The 17,262-nt window shown below is 36.2% G+C and overlaps 1 protein-coding gene and 1 pseudogene across 6 annotated transcripts in view; one reads left to right on the forward strand and one right to left on the reverse strand.

The window, feature by feature from the left end:
- Positions 1–17,262, reverse strand: part of ATG10 (autophagy related 10) — a 312,754-nt gene that overhangs the window by 97,658 nt on the left and 197,834 nt on the right. The window lies entirely within an intron of this gene.
- Positions 1,606–1,829, forward strand: LOC308500142 (dolichyl-diphosphooligosaccharide--protein glycosyltransferase subunit TMEM258-like; annotated as a pseudogene). The gene has a single exon. The product of its transcript is annotated as a dolichyl-diphosphooligosaccharide--protein glycosyltransferase subunit TMEM258-like (transcript).

Here is a 17,262-nt window from a genome sequence, read left to right on the forward strand (position 1 = left end):
GGGAAAGGCCAAATAGCAGCGCCCAATCCCGACTTCACAATTCTGGAATCCAGAAAGCTCTGAAATTTTTTGAAAATATATTTTTTCATATGTTTGGCACCAAAATTCATTTGGTATCAATTCTTACCTGAGTCTTTTTAGTCTTTATTTTTTCTATTTTTTATGAATATTGTTTCACTAAAAATAGTGTTATTTTTGAGCAGAGGGATGCTGCCCAGACACTACTAAAAATGTAACATAATACAGAATTTACTTTTATAAAATTACATTACTTATCTAAAATCCTTAAAATTCTGAGTTCCAAAACACATTGTAGCTCAAGAATTGTGGGAATGTAGTTTTCTTGTGCCTTCTACCTTTCTGTTATATTTGTCTTGAGCATAAACAAAATAACATAGATAGAAGCATTTTGACCTTCTTGAACAATAATTCCTGAGCAATTATCAGATTAAGAAATATGGGAAAAGGAAAAAAAGCAGATGAAAGGGAGAAGAGAAAAAATAAAGAGAAAGAAAATGGAGATTAAAATAAAAAGAAGAGAGACAAGGTATACTACGATAAAAAGCTAAAGGTATCGATAAAAAGTGAGAACTAGATTAAGACTGAGCAAAATAACAACACAAACACATTTTATACTGCTATTCTCTAATAATATTCTCTAATAATATTGTTGCCAAAATCTAGTTCCCAAAACATTGATATAAAAAGATAAAGCAAAGACAGAAAGAAGACAGAGACTATGTATATGGATGAAACATATAAATACTGCTTGCGTAATCTGATAATAGACAGTAATCAATACTCAAATGGGTATCACAACACACACCAAATAGGAATAAATCATCCCTAGTCTATAACCACCATTGCGTCAGCAATACCTTCCTTCGGATTCTTTGCCTCACCCATCCTGTGCAAGAATAGTCTCCCTTCACCACTAGAACACAAGGCTTCCTCCTTATTCCATGTTGGCTTAAAATTCCCCTGTCCTAGTACATCTCCACTGATTAACCGTATCAGTTTATGGTTTGACCAAATCTTAACAGTGAAATTTTGCAATTATTATATTTGTATGTTCAAGCCCATGCAGACTGGGTTTATTATGGAATGGCAGCTATAATTCCTAGCAGAGCTTGTTAGCTATACGAGAATTTTTATTCACCAGGATTCTTGGAGCCCTCTCTTTATCATGGTCCATCATGTTGAAAGTCTTAATATTCCCATTTAAAATATCAGAACTCTACACTTTCAAAAATTTCTCCAGGAAAATCAAAACCCAACTTAAATGTAAAGATTTTAAAGTATAATATAAATATCAATAAAGGTCTCAGTCTTTTTTGAAAAGGTGATCTCATAAAATTAACACACGCATAATTTCCTTATCAGCTTTTCAAGCTCATATGTTTCATAAACCCTAACTAATTATCCTAATTATTGAGATCTACAAGCACAAACATTTATTCATTCAATAAACATTAACTGAACATCTGGTATACCTAAGACAGTGTACTGAGGAGATTAAGAAAATAAAACATGAAAAATGAATGTCACACTTCCAGTTGTGGAGCGGCGGATTACCTAGCTCCCAGCAAAGTGGAGCTGGAGGCCATGAGCAGATACACCAGCCCGGTGAACCTTGCTGTCTCGCTCCATCTGACCTAATGCTGTCTGCCACTGGCACATTCTTCACCGCCTGGTTCTTTGTTTATGAGGTCACCTCCACCAGTTACACTCGGGAGCTACAAAGAGCTCCTCATCTCCTTGGTGGACTTGCTCTTCATAGACTTTGGGGTCCCCTCTTCCTGCTGCTCTGGGTCAGCATCTATGTATGAGCTCCCAAGGATTCCAAACAGGGAGCTTCACCAAATCCCTGCTTTTGTAAATTAATTTTTTTAACTATGGCTGGAAGTGTCCTCCTGGCTGCCCACAATACAGGCAGATGTGTGACCAAAAAAAAATAAAATAAAATTGGTCATGTAAGAATTGTGTAATTAGGTGAGAGAGCCAAGTCATAGGAGTGATGTCAGAAACATGGCGCCTTGAGGGGTGTGCCTTGATATCTCCCCTAGAAATTACAACAAATTAAACAGCTATAATTCAACGAAGATTCCCTATGCAACACACAAGCATGTCTGAGAGATCTGTGCATTGAAACATCTGAAGGTGGGTGAATCGGGGCAAACAGGGGAGGAGGGAAGAGAGAAGAGCAGAGACAGGGGCCATGGGACCCAGCCCGGAGCTCACTGCAGTATTGGGAGAGGACTGAGACTGCAGGAGCATCTTCTGTGGCCCCAGAAATCCTGCCTGAGGGAATCAGCATATAATACGGCTGAACCCAGCAATCGGGGCAGAGACCTCGGGGCAAAGACAAAATACAGAAGGGCTCTGACAACTGCATTGCCTCACCACCAGGCGAAAACAAAGCCATGGAGCTTGGCCGCCTCCATCGCACCCTCCCAGTGCTAGGAGAGGGCCCCAGAAAGAAGAAAAATGGTAGCAGTATCAAATTAAAGAGCAGAGTATCTATCGTCCTGAGAACTGCAGAGACAGTTCCTGGGTGGAGGATGCACAGTGCAGTGCAGCTAATTCCAGTGACAAGGAAGGAGCTGTAGGGATGAGGCAGCTGTGGTCCAGCAGTCACGATTGCTCAGAAGAGGGCAGGGCCACAGGCTCTCTCCCAGCCCCTCTACCAGCCTACCACAACGCACCTTTCCAGGCTGACCACAGTGGGGGCACCAAGGCCTGCTGAGATGCACAACTCTGCATCGAGTTGCAGGGGCAACACTGGTATTTCAGACGCTCAGAGCCCCATTGCCCACCACATCCTCCCAAGGGAATGGTGCCCTGAAATTGAGGCAACCTGGTCACAGAGGAGAAACTCATCTCCCGAGGAAATCTCCCAACCTGCGAGCAGCCAAAACAGTGGAAGAGGAAGAAAATAAAACATTCCAGCACCACATACTGGAAAAGCAAAAGAAAAACCTCTTCATATCAACCTGCTGCAGAATCTACTCCTGTAGATGCCCATGGAGAGAAAAAATAATTCATTAATTGTCATGAATAACCAAGGTAACAAGGCAGCTCAGAAAGAAAATGAAAAATCTCCAGAAAATGAACATAAAGACATGGAAATATGTGACTTAAATGACAGAGAATTCAAGATTGCAGTTCTGAAAAACTTCAACAAGTTGCAAATAAACACAGACAGGCACGTTAATGAACTCAGAAATAAAATCAATGAACAAAAATGAATATTTTACCAAAGAGATTAAAATTTTAAAAAAGAACCAAATAAAAATTCTGGAGCTGAAGAACTCAATAAAAGAGATGAAGAATGAAATAGCAAGCTTAGAAAATAGAGCTGACCAAATGGAGAAAAGCATTAGTGATATCAAAGACAGAAATCTGGAAATGACACAGATAGAAGAGAAAGACTTGAGAGTTAAAAGAAATGAAAGAACTCTACAAGAACTATCTGACTCGATCAGAAAGATCAATATAAGAATAACGGGCATACCAGAAGGAGAAGAGAGGGAGAAGGGTACCGATAGTCTATTCAAACAAATAGTCGACAAGAACCTCCCAAACCTATGAAAAGAACTGGCTCCTTGAATCCAAGAAGCAAACAGAACACCAAATTACCTCAATCCCAAAAGGCCTTCTCCAAGGCACATTATTTTGAAACTGTCAAAAATTAATGACAAAGAAAGAATTTGCAAGGCAGCCAGGGAAAGGAAGGCTGTAACCTATAAAGGAAAGCCCATTAGATTATCATCAGCCTTTTCAGCAGAAACTCTACAATCCAGGAGGGAGTGGAATCAAATATTCAAACTATTGTAAGAGAGAAATTACCAGCCAAAAATAATATATCCTGCAAAGTTATCCTTTAAATATGAAGGAGGAATAAAGACCATTCCAGATATACAGAACCTGGGGGTATTTTCCACCACAAGGCCTGCATTACAGGAAATACTGAAGGAGGCCCATTCGACCTAAAACAAAAATACAAAAGGATACAAAACCATGAGCAAGATTGCTAATGGACAGATAGAAGCAGGAAATGGCAACTCCTACACAGAATAGGGCACTATACACTTAAACATAACATAAGGGTAAGAAGATAAAAATATAAAAAAAGAAAGAAAAAGACAATTTGCTACTGCAACTCAGAAATCAACTCACAGCAAAAGTAGGGATAATTTATGACAACAGAAACATAAAAGGGGAGGGAGTAAAGGTCCGAACTTGCAAAGGGGAATGGAAATAAGAAGGACGCTGAAGAAAAAAGACTGTTGTATATATGGAACTGTCTTTTATATAAACCTAATAGTAATCACTCAAAAAAAAAAAAAAAAAAACAGAACTGAGACACATAACATGAAAAAAGAGGAAACAGAAAATATTATACAATACAACCAAACTAAAATAACAGACAGAAACACAAAGGCAAAAAAAGAAAGGAGACACCAAGCTACCGGAAAACTTCAGAAAAGAGAAAATGGCTACAGAAAACTCTCATATATCAATAATCACCCCAAATGCAAATGGACTGAACTCACCAATAAAGAGACACAGAGTAGCAGATTGGATCAAAAAACAAAACCCAACCATATGCTGCCTCCAACAGACACATCTCAGCTACAAGGACAAATACAGACTCAAAGTGAAAGGGTGGAAAATGATACTCCAAGCAAATGACATTCAGAGCAAAATAAATGTAGCTATACTTATAGCTGATGAAGCAGACTTTGGGATAAAATAGGTAACGAAAGACAAGGATGGACATTTCATAATGATAAAGGGGAAAATACAACAAGAAGACATAACACTTATTAATATACATGCTCCCAACCAGGGAGCACCTAGCTCCCTGAAATAAATATGAGAAGACATGGTGAGATAGGTGAGATAAATTAGAAGCCTATTTAAATAGAATGATCCTCAAGAGAGGTCATAAGAGATTTCTTTTTTTTTTTTTTTAAAGGTTGTGAACAGTATTGGGAAAAAGGGAACCAATGAAAGACATGTTCCTAGAGAGTATTTGTTTGTCTAAGCAAACTACTGTTGAATGTAAGGGCCCAAAACAAGCCCCCTTTTATCAGACAACTCCAGTTTTCAGCCTAGATAACTGGGAAGATGATGGTGTCATTAACAGTAAAAGAGACATCATTAGCAGGTACTGTTTTGGAGATGCTTATTTAAGCCATCAGAATCCTATAGGCCATGGAATTTGACGGGAAAAGTCTAAAGAGAGATGACTATAGAAATGGCTTCAGTAATAGTTACCACTATTTGAGCATTAACTATGTGTCATACGTATACATAGAGTATATTCAAGGCAGACAGGGTGACTTGCTAGCCAGAGCAATCAGGCAAGAGAAAGAAATAAAGGATATCCAAACTGGAAATGAAGAAGTTAAATTGTCATTTTTTGCAGATGACATGATTCTTTATATAGAAAACCCTAAAGATGTCAACAAAAACTATTAGAAACAATAAACATATACAGTAAAGTTTCTTGATACAAAATCAATGTACAAAAATCCATTGTATTCCTATATACTCACAATGAAATTTCACAAAAAGAAATGAAAAAAAACAACAACAATTACTTTTGCAATTGCACCAAAAAGGATCAAATACCTAGAAATAAACTTAACAAAGGATGTGAAGGACCTACACATGTAAAATTATAAGACATTCCATCACGACCAAGTGGGGTTCATCCCCGGGGCACAAGGATGGTTCAACATTCGCAAATCCATCAATGTGATACATCACATAAACAAAATAAAGGACAAAAATCATATGATTCTATCAATTGATGCAGAAAAAGCATTTGATAAGATACAACATCCATTTATGATTAAAACACTTAGTAAAATTGGTATAGAAGGAAAATACCTCAACATAATAAAGGCCATATACGACAAGCCCTCAGCTAATCTCATAATTAATGGTGAAAAGCTGAAGCCCTTTGCTCTACGTTCAGGAACACGACAAGGTTGTCCCCTATCACCTCTGCTTTTCAACATAGTGTTGGAAGTCCTCTCCAGAGCTATCAGGCAAGAGAAAGAAATAAAAGGCAGCCAAATTGGGAATGAAGAAGTTAAATTGTCACTCTTTGCAGATGACATGATGCTATATATAGAAAACCCTAAAGACTCCACCAAAAAGCTATTAGAAACAATCAATGAATACAGTAAAGTTGCTGGCTACAAAATCAACGTACAAAAGTCCATTGCTTTCCTATATACCAACAATGGAATCTCAGAAAAAGAGATAGAAAAAACAATTCCTTTTGCAATTGCAGCAAAAAGAATAAAATACCTAGGAATAAACTTAACCAAGGATGTGAAGGATTTGTATGCTGAAAACTATAAGACATTTTTGAAAGAAATTGAAGAAGACACAAAGAAATGGAAAGACATTCCGTGCTCATGGATTGGAAGAATCAACATAGCTAAAATGGCCATATTACCCAAAGCCATATACAGATTTAATGCAATCCCCATTAAAATCCCAATGGCATTTTTTAAAGAAATAGAAAAAAAAATCATCAGATTTGTTTGGAACCACAAAAGACCCCGAATAGCCAAAGCAATATTAAAAAAAAAAAACAATACTGGAGGTATCACACTCCCTGATTTTTCCTGTACTACAGGGCTACAATAATCAAAACAGCTTGGTATTGGCGGAAAAAACAGACACATAGACCAATGGAATAGAATTGAGAACCCAGAAATAAAACCACATAAATATGGACAGATAATTTTTGACAAAGAAGCAAAAAACATACAATGGAGGAAAGACAGCCTCTTCAATAAATGGTGCTGGCAGAATTGATAGCTACGTGCAAAAGAATGAAACTGGACTGCTATCTGTCACCATGTACCAAAATTAATTCAAAATGGATCAAAGACTTAAGCATAAGACCTGACACAATAAACTGCATTGAAGAAAACATAGGTACTAAACTTATGGACCTTGGGTTCAAAGAGCATTTTATGAATCTGACTCCAAAGGCAATGGAATTGAAAACTAAAATAAACGAATGGGATTATATGAAACTGAAAAGCTTCTGCACAGCAAAAGAAACTATTGACAAAATAATGAGGCAACCAACTGAATGGGAGAAGATTTTCGCAAACAGTTCCTCTGATAAGGGGCTAATATCCAAAATATACAAGGAACTCATGAAACTCAACAACAAAAAAACAAACAACCCAATTGAAAAATGGACAGAGGACCTGAGGAGACATTTCTCCAAAGAGGATATACAAATGGCAAACAGACATATGAAAAAATGCTCAACATCGCTAATCATCAGAGAAATGCAAATGAAAACCACAATGAGATATCACCTCACCCCAGTCAGAATGGCTTTCATCAACAAAACAAATGGTAACAAGTGTTGGAGAGGCTGTGGAGAAAAAGGAACTCTCATACACTGTTGGTGGGAATGCAGACTGGTGCAGCCGCTATGGAAGGCAGTGTGGAGGTTCCTCAAGAAATTACGAATAGAATTACCATATGACCCAGCAATCGCTCTCCTGGGTATCTACCCCAAAAATATAAAAGCATCTCTCTATAGAGACACGTGTACTCCAATGTTCATTGCAGCTTTGTTTACGGTGGCCAAGACATGGAAACAACCAAAATGTCCTTCGATAGATGAATGGATAAAGAAGTTGTGGTACATATACACAATGGAATACTATTCGGCGTTAAGGAAAGATGATATAGGAGCATTTGTGACAACATGGATGGATCTTGAGAGTATAATGCTAAGTGAAATAAGTCAGACAGAAAAAGCAGAGAACCCTATGATTTCACTGATATGTGGTATATAAACCAAAAAGAACAAGACAAACAAATGAGAAACAAAAACTCATAGACACAGACAATAATTTAGTGGTTACCAGAGGGTAAGGGGGTGGGGGGTGGGTGATGAGGGTAAAGGGGATCAAATATATGGTGATGGAAGGAGAACTGACTCTGGGTGGTGAACACACAATGGGATTTATAGACGATGTAATACAGAATTGTACACCTGAAATCTATGTAAATTTACTGACAATTGTCACCCCAATAAATTTAATATAAAAAAAAATAAAATAAAAAAATATATATATAAGACATTCTTAAAAGAAATTGAATACACAAAGAAATGGAAAGATATTCTGGGACTAAAAGAATCAAAATAGTGAAAATGGCCATATTAATCCAAAACCAAAGCAATATACATATGTAATGCAATCCCCATCAAAATCCCAATGGTATTTTTTCAAGAAATAAAACAAAAAGGTCACCAGATTTGTCCGGAATCATAAAAGACCCCAGATAACGAAAGCAATCCTAAGAAAAAAGAATAATGTTGGAAGTATCACACTCCCTGACTTTAGCTTGTACTACAGGGCTACAATAATCAAAACAGTATGGTACAGGCAGAAAAACAGACACACAGACCAATGGAATAGAATTGAGAACCCAGAAATAAACAAACTAAACATGGGCAGACAATTTTCAACAAAGGAACCAAAAATATACAATGGAGGAAAGAAAGCCTCTTCAATAAATGGTGCTAGGAAAATTGGAAAGCCACGTGCAAAAGAATGAAACTAGACTGCTATCTGTCACTATGTACCAAAGTTAACTCAAAATCAAACATCTAAACATAAGACCTGAAACAATAAATTCAATAGAAGAAAGCATAGGTATAAAAGTATGAACCTTGGGTTCAGAGAGGCTTTCATGAATTTGACCACAACCTCAAGGAAAGTAAAAACAAAAATAAATGAATGGGACTGTGTCAAAGTAAAAAGCTTCTGCCCAGCAAAAGAAACCATCAGCAAGACAAAGAAGCAACAAACTGAGTGGGAGAAGTATTTGCAAAAAACTCCTCTGATATGGGGCTAATATCCAAACTATGTAAAGAACTTGTACAACTCAACAACAAAAAACAAACAATCCAATTAAAAAATGGGCAGAGGACCGGAACAGACATTTCTCCCAAAAAGACATACAATGGCCAACAGATACATGAAAAAATGCTCAACTTCACTAGGGAAATGGAAATCAAAGCCACAATGAGATACCATCTCATTGTGTCATAAACAAGACAAATAATAACAAATGCTGGAGAGACTGTTGAGAAAAAAGAACCCTTATACATTGCTGGTGTGAATGGAAATTGGTAAAGCCACAATGGAAAACAGTATGGGGATTCCTCAAAAAATTAAGAATACAATTACTATATGCCCCAGCAATCCCTCTCCTGAGTACCTACCCCAAAAATCTGAAAACATTTATCCATAAAGATATATGTACCCCGATGTTCACTGCAGTCTTATTCACGACATGGCCAAGACATGGAAACAACCAAAGTATCCTTTATCCAGATGACTGGATAAAGAAGATGTGGTATATATACACAATGGAATATTACTCAGCCACTAGAAAAGATGAATTATTGCCATTTGTGACAACATGGATGGATACTGAGATTCATGCTAAGCAAAATAAGTCAGACAGAAAATTTCGAGAACCATATGACCTCACTCATATATGGGATATGAAACTGAAAGTAACAAAGGAACAAGACAAAGAAACAAAGACTCACGGACACAGACAACAGTTTAGTTTTTCCCAGAGGGCAAAGGTGGAGAGGGATTGGTAAAGGGGGGAAGAATGAGTGAAGTATATGGTGATGGAAGGAGAACTGACTCTGGGGGATGAACACACAATGCAATATATACATGATGTATTATAGAAAAGTACAATTGAAACCTGTATAATTTTACTAACCAATGTCACCCCCAATAAATTTAATTTAAAAAATAAAATAATAAAATCATAAAAAAAGAGAGCCAAGTCATGTAAGTTGTATCCACAAGTGAGTATAACCCACAGCAAACTGTGATAATGACTGTATGAGAAGTATAGTATACATGGGATTACAGATAACGATCTCAATATCACTCTACCCCGCAAGGATGCAGAAAGTCTCAGTTTAAAACGTGTCCTTTAGCCTAAATAATGCATTACTGCAACTGTTAGAAATGAGGCATAGATTATTCCAGGCAGAAATGATGGAAAGATCTAATGTATCAGATACTGAAGCTCATGACCAATTTAGCAAGTCACCCTGTCTGCCTTGAATATACTCTATGTATACGTATGACACATAGTTAATGCTCAAATAGTGGTAACTATTACTGAAGCCATTTCTATAGTCATCTCTCTTTAGACTTTTCCCGTCAAATTCCATGGCCTATAGGATTCTGATGGCTTAAATAAGCATCTCCAAAACAGTACCTGCTAATGATGTCTCTTTTACTGTTAATGACACCATCATCTTCCCAGTTATCTAGGCTGAAAACTGGAGTTGTCTGATAAAAGGGGGCTTGTTTTGGGCCCTTACATTCAATAGTAATTTGCTTAGACAAACAAATACTCTCTAGGAACATGTCTTTCATTGGTTCCCTTTTTCCCAATACTGTTCACAACCTTTAAAAAAAAAAAAAAAGAAATCTCTTATGACCTCTCTTGAGGATCATTCTATTTAAATAGGCTTCTAATTTATCTCACCATGTCTTCTCTCTCTGATTTTCCATCCATCCTTCACTTCATTTCCAGATTATTCTTTTTTAAAGTAAAGCTCCAATCATATTGCTCTACCACATGACTAATCACAATAATATTCTAACATTATTATTTTCTTTCTTGCTAAGCAATGTTCTAAATGTTTTACATGGATTATTTCATGTAGCCCTACCAACAGCTCCATAAACCTGATATCATTATCATCCCTAGTGAACAAATGTGGAAATTGAACCCTAGAGAGCTTGATTAACTTGTGACGTTACTCAGCTAATCAATGATGCAATCAAGGTCCACACCCAGGCAGAGTGACTCCAAAATCGACCCTCTTAATTTGTTAGACTACCTCACCGCTACTTTCTTGGGATCTTTAGCATCTATCAAACATAGTTTAAGCTCTATACTTCAATCCTCTACAATCTTTCTTCAAGCTAACAATTCTAATCCTATTTCAAATCTCTTCCTTGAATTATAAAGTATGCATGCCAATGTCATAAGCAACCTGATGAGATGAGGCATTATTTTACCCAAACTGGATCCTAAAGATCCTGGCTACACAACTTGCCTAAGCTTACAATTAGTAAGAGGTAGAACCAGAATTCTGCCCATGTGTATAACTTTAAAGTTTGGAGATATTTGGGATTTGAATCATCAACATGAAAGGACTAACTGGAACAATCATAGTAGATGACATTTCTAATGAAAATAAAAAAGATAAGGCCAAGGAAAAATCTTGAGGAATGCCATATTTCTGAGATAGGAGATAGGAGAGGAGGAGCTAGCAATGAGAACCTCACAGATGAAGAAAAATAAGGAGATGAAAATGACATGGAAGTCACAGAAGGAAAAGCTTCCAGCAGATTGTGATCAATAGCCTTGGATGTTACAGAAAAATAAAGAACAGTCTGAAGAGACCATTTGAATTGATATTTTAGTTGTCACTGGTGACTTTTAAGAGAGAACTTTCAAGAACATACAGGGAGAAAATGTTAAAGTGATGGGGCAAGAGGATAGAACTAGTACCATAGAAGAGTTGAAAATGTAACATGAAATATAACATGAAGCTATCCTGTGGGTCACTGGGATCTTTCATGCTAATTTTTTAATGGCTTTACAGTGTGTATGTGTGTGTGTGTGTGTGTGTGAATCTTTCATGAAATGTAACATGAAATATAACATGAAATATGTGTGTGTATGTGTGAAAACATAACATGAAATATAACATGAAGCTATCCTGTGGGTCACTGGGATCTTTCATGCTAATTTTTTAATGGCTTTAAAGTATGTGTGTGTGTGTGTGTGTGTGTGTGTGTGTGTGTGTGTAACTGCACACCTTAATTAGAATTTCAAATTATAAAAAGTATATGAGAATGATCCATTGGGTCAAAAAAACTACTCTGAACAAAGGAAGGAAATTCCTGACTCTTAGGCATAAATTTTATATATTATTTTCCTTTTTTTAAATTTTTTTGTGTAAAGAAAGCTATATTTGTCAGGATATCTGGGCATTTTGCCCAATTTAGCTTAATTTTTTTTTCATATGTTCAATCTTTTTTGGGTATATTGTGACTGAAACTTATAAATAATAATTTAGCATGACCACTTTATCTTTATGCCCCCTTCCAAACTAAGATTACGACTGAGACTAAAAGGGAATATTAGGCAGAAAATACGTTTTCTGCACAGTCCATAGATATTTTAAGTAAAGGACACATCAAAGTTGAACCCTCAAAAGCAATTTTCTTTATTAGCTTAATTAGTAATGATTGTGTTCAAATCAAGTGTATCAGCTCAAGAAACCCTTCAAGGCTCTAGATTTTGTATATAATTGCAAGGAATTGGGTATTTTGAAACATTAAGTAACTTCTAAATCTTGTCAACAATCAATCTTTCAACTCAAATTTATTGATCATCTAGTGGGAACACAGTACAATATTGATGGGGTCTATTTACAAGGAAATCTCTCATACTCAGTGAGTAGTAACCCATCCAATTTTTAAATTCAGAGCTACAAAACAAAACTTTATGGTCACACACACACACACACACACACACACACGCAAAATAAGCAGTGGATTCCTGCAGCCAAATAGTTCTTCAAATGTTTCTGTTTCCAAAGGAAGTTTTTCCCCCCTGTCTTTCAATTCTCTCTGACAGGTTGAATATTAAGGAATCCAGTTTGTTGCTAAAATAATTTGTTTTTCCAAAGAAAATCAGGAGAATAAAAGCAAGATTGTGATCTTCACTGTAGTTTCAAAAAATTCATAGTAACTCAAAAAGCCTTACAAATCAAAGAATTACATTTTCCCCATTCTACCACACACACTAGTATATGCACAAACATTATAATAATGCCCTTATGCATTAACAATCATTTACAATGACTAGAAATTCATTTGTCTTTTAATTGCTTTAAAAGTGTTATCACAATTGAAAAGTAAATTTATTCAAGTGAAAAAAGCAATGGACCATGAACATGTGAGAATTAGTTTAGAGCATGTACTTCCTCTAAAAGTAGAAATTTCTTTTCAAATTTTGGTCTTTTCTCTTGCAGTTTATAGTGAGACAACAAAACTCAGGCTTTATTAAATGAATAATACTAACATTGAGTGAATTGTATTTGCATTTCACAGGCATAAGGTAGTAGAAAGTCTCCACAGTTTAGAGTAAGTAATTTGGCCATCAATTAAAGAGTTCACACACCAATTGAGGCAAAACAGAAGAGAATGCTTCAGGAATCCCCCACTGTCCTAGTTCTCTTCCGGGGATTCAAATTTCACAACTACTATATTCCAACACATACTCCTCCTTGAAACTTTCTCTTCATTTACCTTGATGACAACACTGTGCCCTGATTTTTCTCCTAAAATTCTGGACATCCTTCTCAGTGGCTATAGTTAACTCTTCTTTCTCTACTTACCTGTTAAATACTTCTACTCCCCAGAATTCTGTCTTCAGCCATTACTAGGCCTCACGTTACTGACCCTTTTTATTAATCTCAAATATGTCATGCTTCAGGTTTCATTTACATCCTAAATCTGAATCTCCTACCAAGATCACTCTTTGAAAGTTTAGACAGACTCATATGTCCAGCTGGATGTTCCATGGCATCTCAATTCCATGTGTCCAACATATAACCCATTATCTTTTCTCTGAACCTGCTCATCCTCATTTATCTCATGTCTTAGTTAAAAGTAATAAAATTCATCTAAAATAGTGCCAGGTAGTCAATAAAAATGTATTAAGGGAATGAAACAAGTCAGTTGGTCAACAATTATTAATTGAGAATATTAATATAGACAGACACTGTGCCAGGTACTAGGGAATTTAGACGTAAGGAAAAAAGACAAAGTCCCTCCCTCGCGGACTTCAGTCCAATGGAGAAGACAGACAGTAAATAAATAATTACAAGTGTGGTTAATTTTTACATTAATTACAAGTGTAATGACAAAGGAAAAAAATAACCCATCTAATCACTGAAACCAGAAAACTTTAAAATAGCTCCAATTTTTTTCTTTCTCTCACATTCAATTTCCAATCAGTTCCCAAATCTTATTAGTTCCATTTCTGAAACTTTTCTGATTTATTTCTTCTCCTCCATCATTACTGTCTTGTTCAATTCAGGGCTTCATTATCTCTTTCCTTTTAACTGGTCTTCCTGACTGCAATCTCTCTTCTTTATGGTCCAGTCATGGCACTATTATATTTCTACAGTATAGATGTGACAGTGTCACAATCCTCCTGAAAACCATTTGGCATGAAGAATAAAGCCTGAAATCCAAGATATTCATGCTTCTCACACTCCAGCCTTCCCTTATCTTTCCAAATTTATTACATCCCTTCTGATCCTGGTCTCTAGGCATATCACACATGCATTCTTTCAGACCTTCCTTTTCTAATACTCAATCTCAGAAAAATGAAATTGGCTGGAAGACACTGGAGTCCTGGTTGGAGCAGGGTTCTCAAGGCCTGGCCAGATCATGTGAATGAAACTCCTCTTGCTTCAAGCTGGAGGAGCTTTAGGTCGAGGAAAAAGAGCAGTTAACAGAAGCAGTGTACTTTGACAGTGCCAAGTCAGCCTAAGAGTCCATAGCTCAAAACCAGGTCAATCATCAAAAATGGAGGAGCTGTCAACTAGGATCCAAAGAATAAAACCAGATAGCAGATAGGACAGAGATCAAAGGTTGAGATAGATATACATACTTATTGATGTAGATATAGATGATATAGATATAGATACATATAGACATAGATATACATAGATATCAGACAATGGGGGAAATAGAACTCGAAGTAACTTCAAAGCTAAGAACAGATGCCATCTACAGGTTTTCTTACAATCTTGTTCTCACAGTTGCAAATATTAATATAATAGGAAATATAATCAACCCAAATTTATTCTGCAAGGCTCTTCTCCATGAAAACTATCTGTAGCCCAACCCCATTCCATCTCCTAGCTAATCCTTTCCTTCATAATGTTCCCAAAATCCTTTGCATGTGCCACTTTTATAACAATCGACACACAGTCACAATTACTCACATGTCTGTTTACTCAACTAGAATATGAGCAGTACGTGGGTAGGGGCTATGTTTTATTCATCCTTTTATCCTCAGTAGTAACATAGAGCAAGTTTGTTAAATTAATGAATATATATAAGGAAATAACAAATGCATAAACAAATAAGTACGGTAGTCCTAACTTAATCGTACCTAATAAATACAAAAATCTGCTATTGAACTTAGAAATTGACTTTGGAAGCTGTTGCTTTTGTCTGTAGAATAGTTTGGGTACAAGAGGAGAAATTTAATACTTTTCCTTGGCTTTAACTAAAGAATTCAAAAGTAGGATTCAAAAAGAAGTATTCAAATAGCCCAAAACTATGCAAATAAGTACAATTAGAAAATTATCACAATGCCAATATCATGCTGTTCAATAATGTTTTGTTTTACTTTACTACTAAATAGTTGCATCCTACTTGAGGCAAATGTATAACAGACATTCCACCCACTAGTTTCCTCCTAAGCCTTAATGGCTTATTTGCTGAAATCATCCCACCATTCACCCCTACCTCCCATTCCTGGCATGAAATACAAAACATGGACACTTGTAACATACATGTAAAATGTACACATTGTGTCTGTTCATTTGTTGATGGGAGAAAGTCTTACTTAATAACAACCCTGAGACCAGAAACATAAGTGTCAACACAATCCATAAATTGTCATTAATAAAATAAATTTTATTTTATAAATAAAATTATTCTTCTCTACTTTAACCAATTATCAATTTAACCAAGTATTTGCATTACTTGAATAATCGTAAGTATTATCTACTCATCTCAAAATCTTCTTGAGGGCATACATAACCGAAAGTTTGTAATCCTTATGGCCCCTAATTCAATACCAACTACCCTCTGGAAATGAATATGAATTTGATAACACTTAGAAATAAGTGGGTTGAATTAGATGACCTCAATAGCCCCTTCTAGATAAAAATTCTATTATACCATAACTATTTTAGATTAAATAAGTAGAGACTATCAGGTATAGTAGTACAAGGGGTTCACAGTGAGGAATGTCAACCTGGTTATTTGCTAAGTTAGCTAACCTGCGCTTGAAATATGCTGCAATCTCCCCATAAGAATTAGCAGTAAGCACCATTGCTGTCTACACAAAGTACGCTCACAGCCTTTTTACTTTTTTATCCATATTGTACCCATTCCAGATTTCTTAAGAATTTGACCTGGCTTCTTCCTCTCCCCTTGAATCTGCTACTGCTACTGCTCCTCTGGTTTCCTCCCAAGCTACTGTTTGTATTAGCCCTCAAATCTGGATCCTGTAACATCCCAACCTGATCCAGCTTGTCATGGAAGACTCTACCTAGCCTCTGCTGACCTAGCCCTGCTACCGAATTGGCCTTACCTACACAGGAGGGAAATGTAAAAGATAATGTGTGGAGGATCATGGAGCAGGTGGGATAGGTAACCATGTATCTAAAATATGATACAGTGTAATGTCATAGAAAATCAGTAAAACTTAGAACTGAATGACAGATTTGAATCTTAACTCTGCCATTTAATGGCTGAGTAAATGAACTTGGACAAATGGTTGAAATATATGATGCACAAGGAGCTCTCCCAATTCAATGCAATTTAAGAAAATTTTCTATCACCTACAACAGTATAAAACCAGTATAATGGATCCCATATGCCCTTAAGCCAGCTCCAGAACTGTGAACACTGGGCAGTCATACCTCATCCATTCTTCTGCCATTATTATTTTCCCTAAAGCAATCCTAGGTATCATATATTTCATCTAAAAACTTCACTATTGTATTTTAATAATACAAATCCATTGTTATTATCATAGCTAATAAAACGAATTCCATAAAATCACCCAATACCTAATCCATGTTCAGGTTTCCAAGATTGTCTCAAAATTGTCTTAAACTTTTCATAGTTGTGTTTCTTCTACACAGGATCCAACTAAGAGTTACACATTCGATGACGTTTTTTATCAAATAAGAGAGAAAGTCTATAACGGGCATTAACTAGATTTGTTAATTCTCAAGTTTGGTATAAAATTGAGGACTTTACTCCACTCGTCACAAACCTCCAGACCTCTAAATTTTCAGTATAATAGCCACTACCCTCAGGAGGTTAT

The sequence above is a fragment of the Rhinolophus hipposideros genome (genome assembly GCF_964194185.1).
Source record: "Rhinolophus hipposideros genome assembly, chromosome: 7".
Classification (NCBI taxonomy): domain Eukaryota; kingdom Metazoa; phylum Chordata; class Mammalia; order Chiroptera; family Rhinolophidae; genus Rhinolophus; species Rhinolophus hipposideros.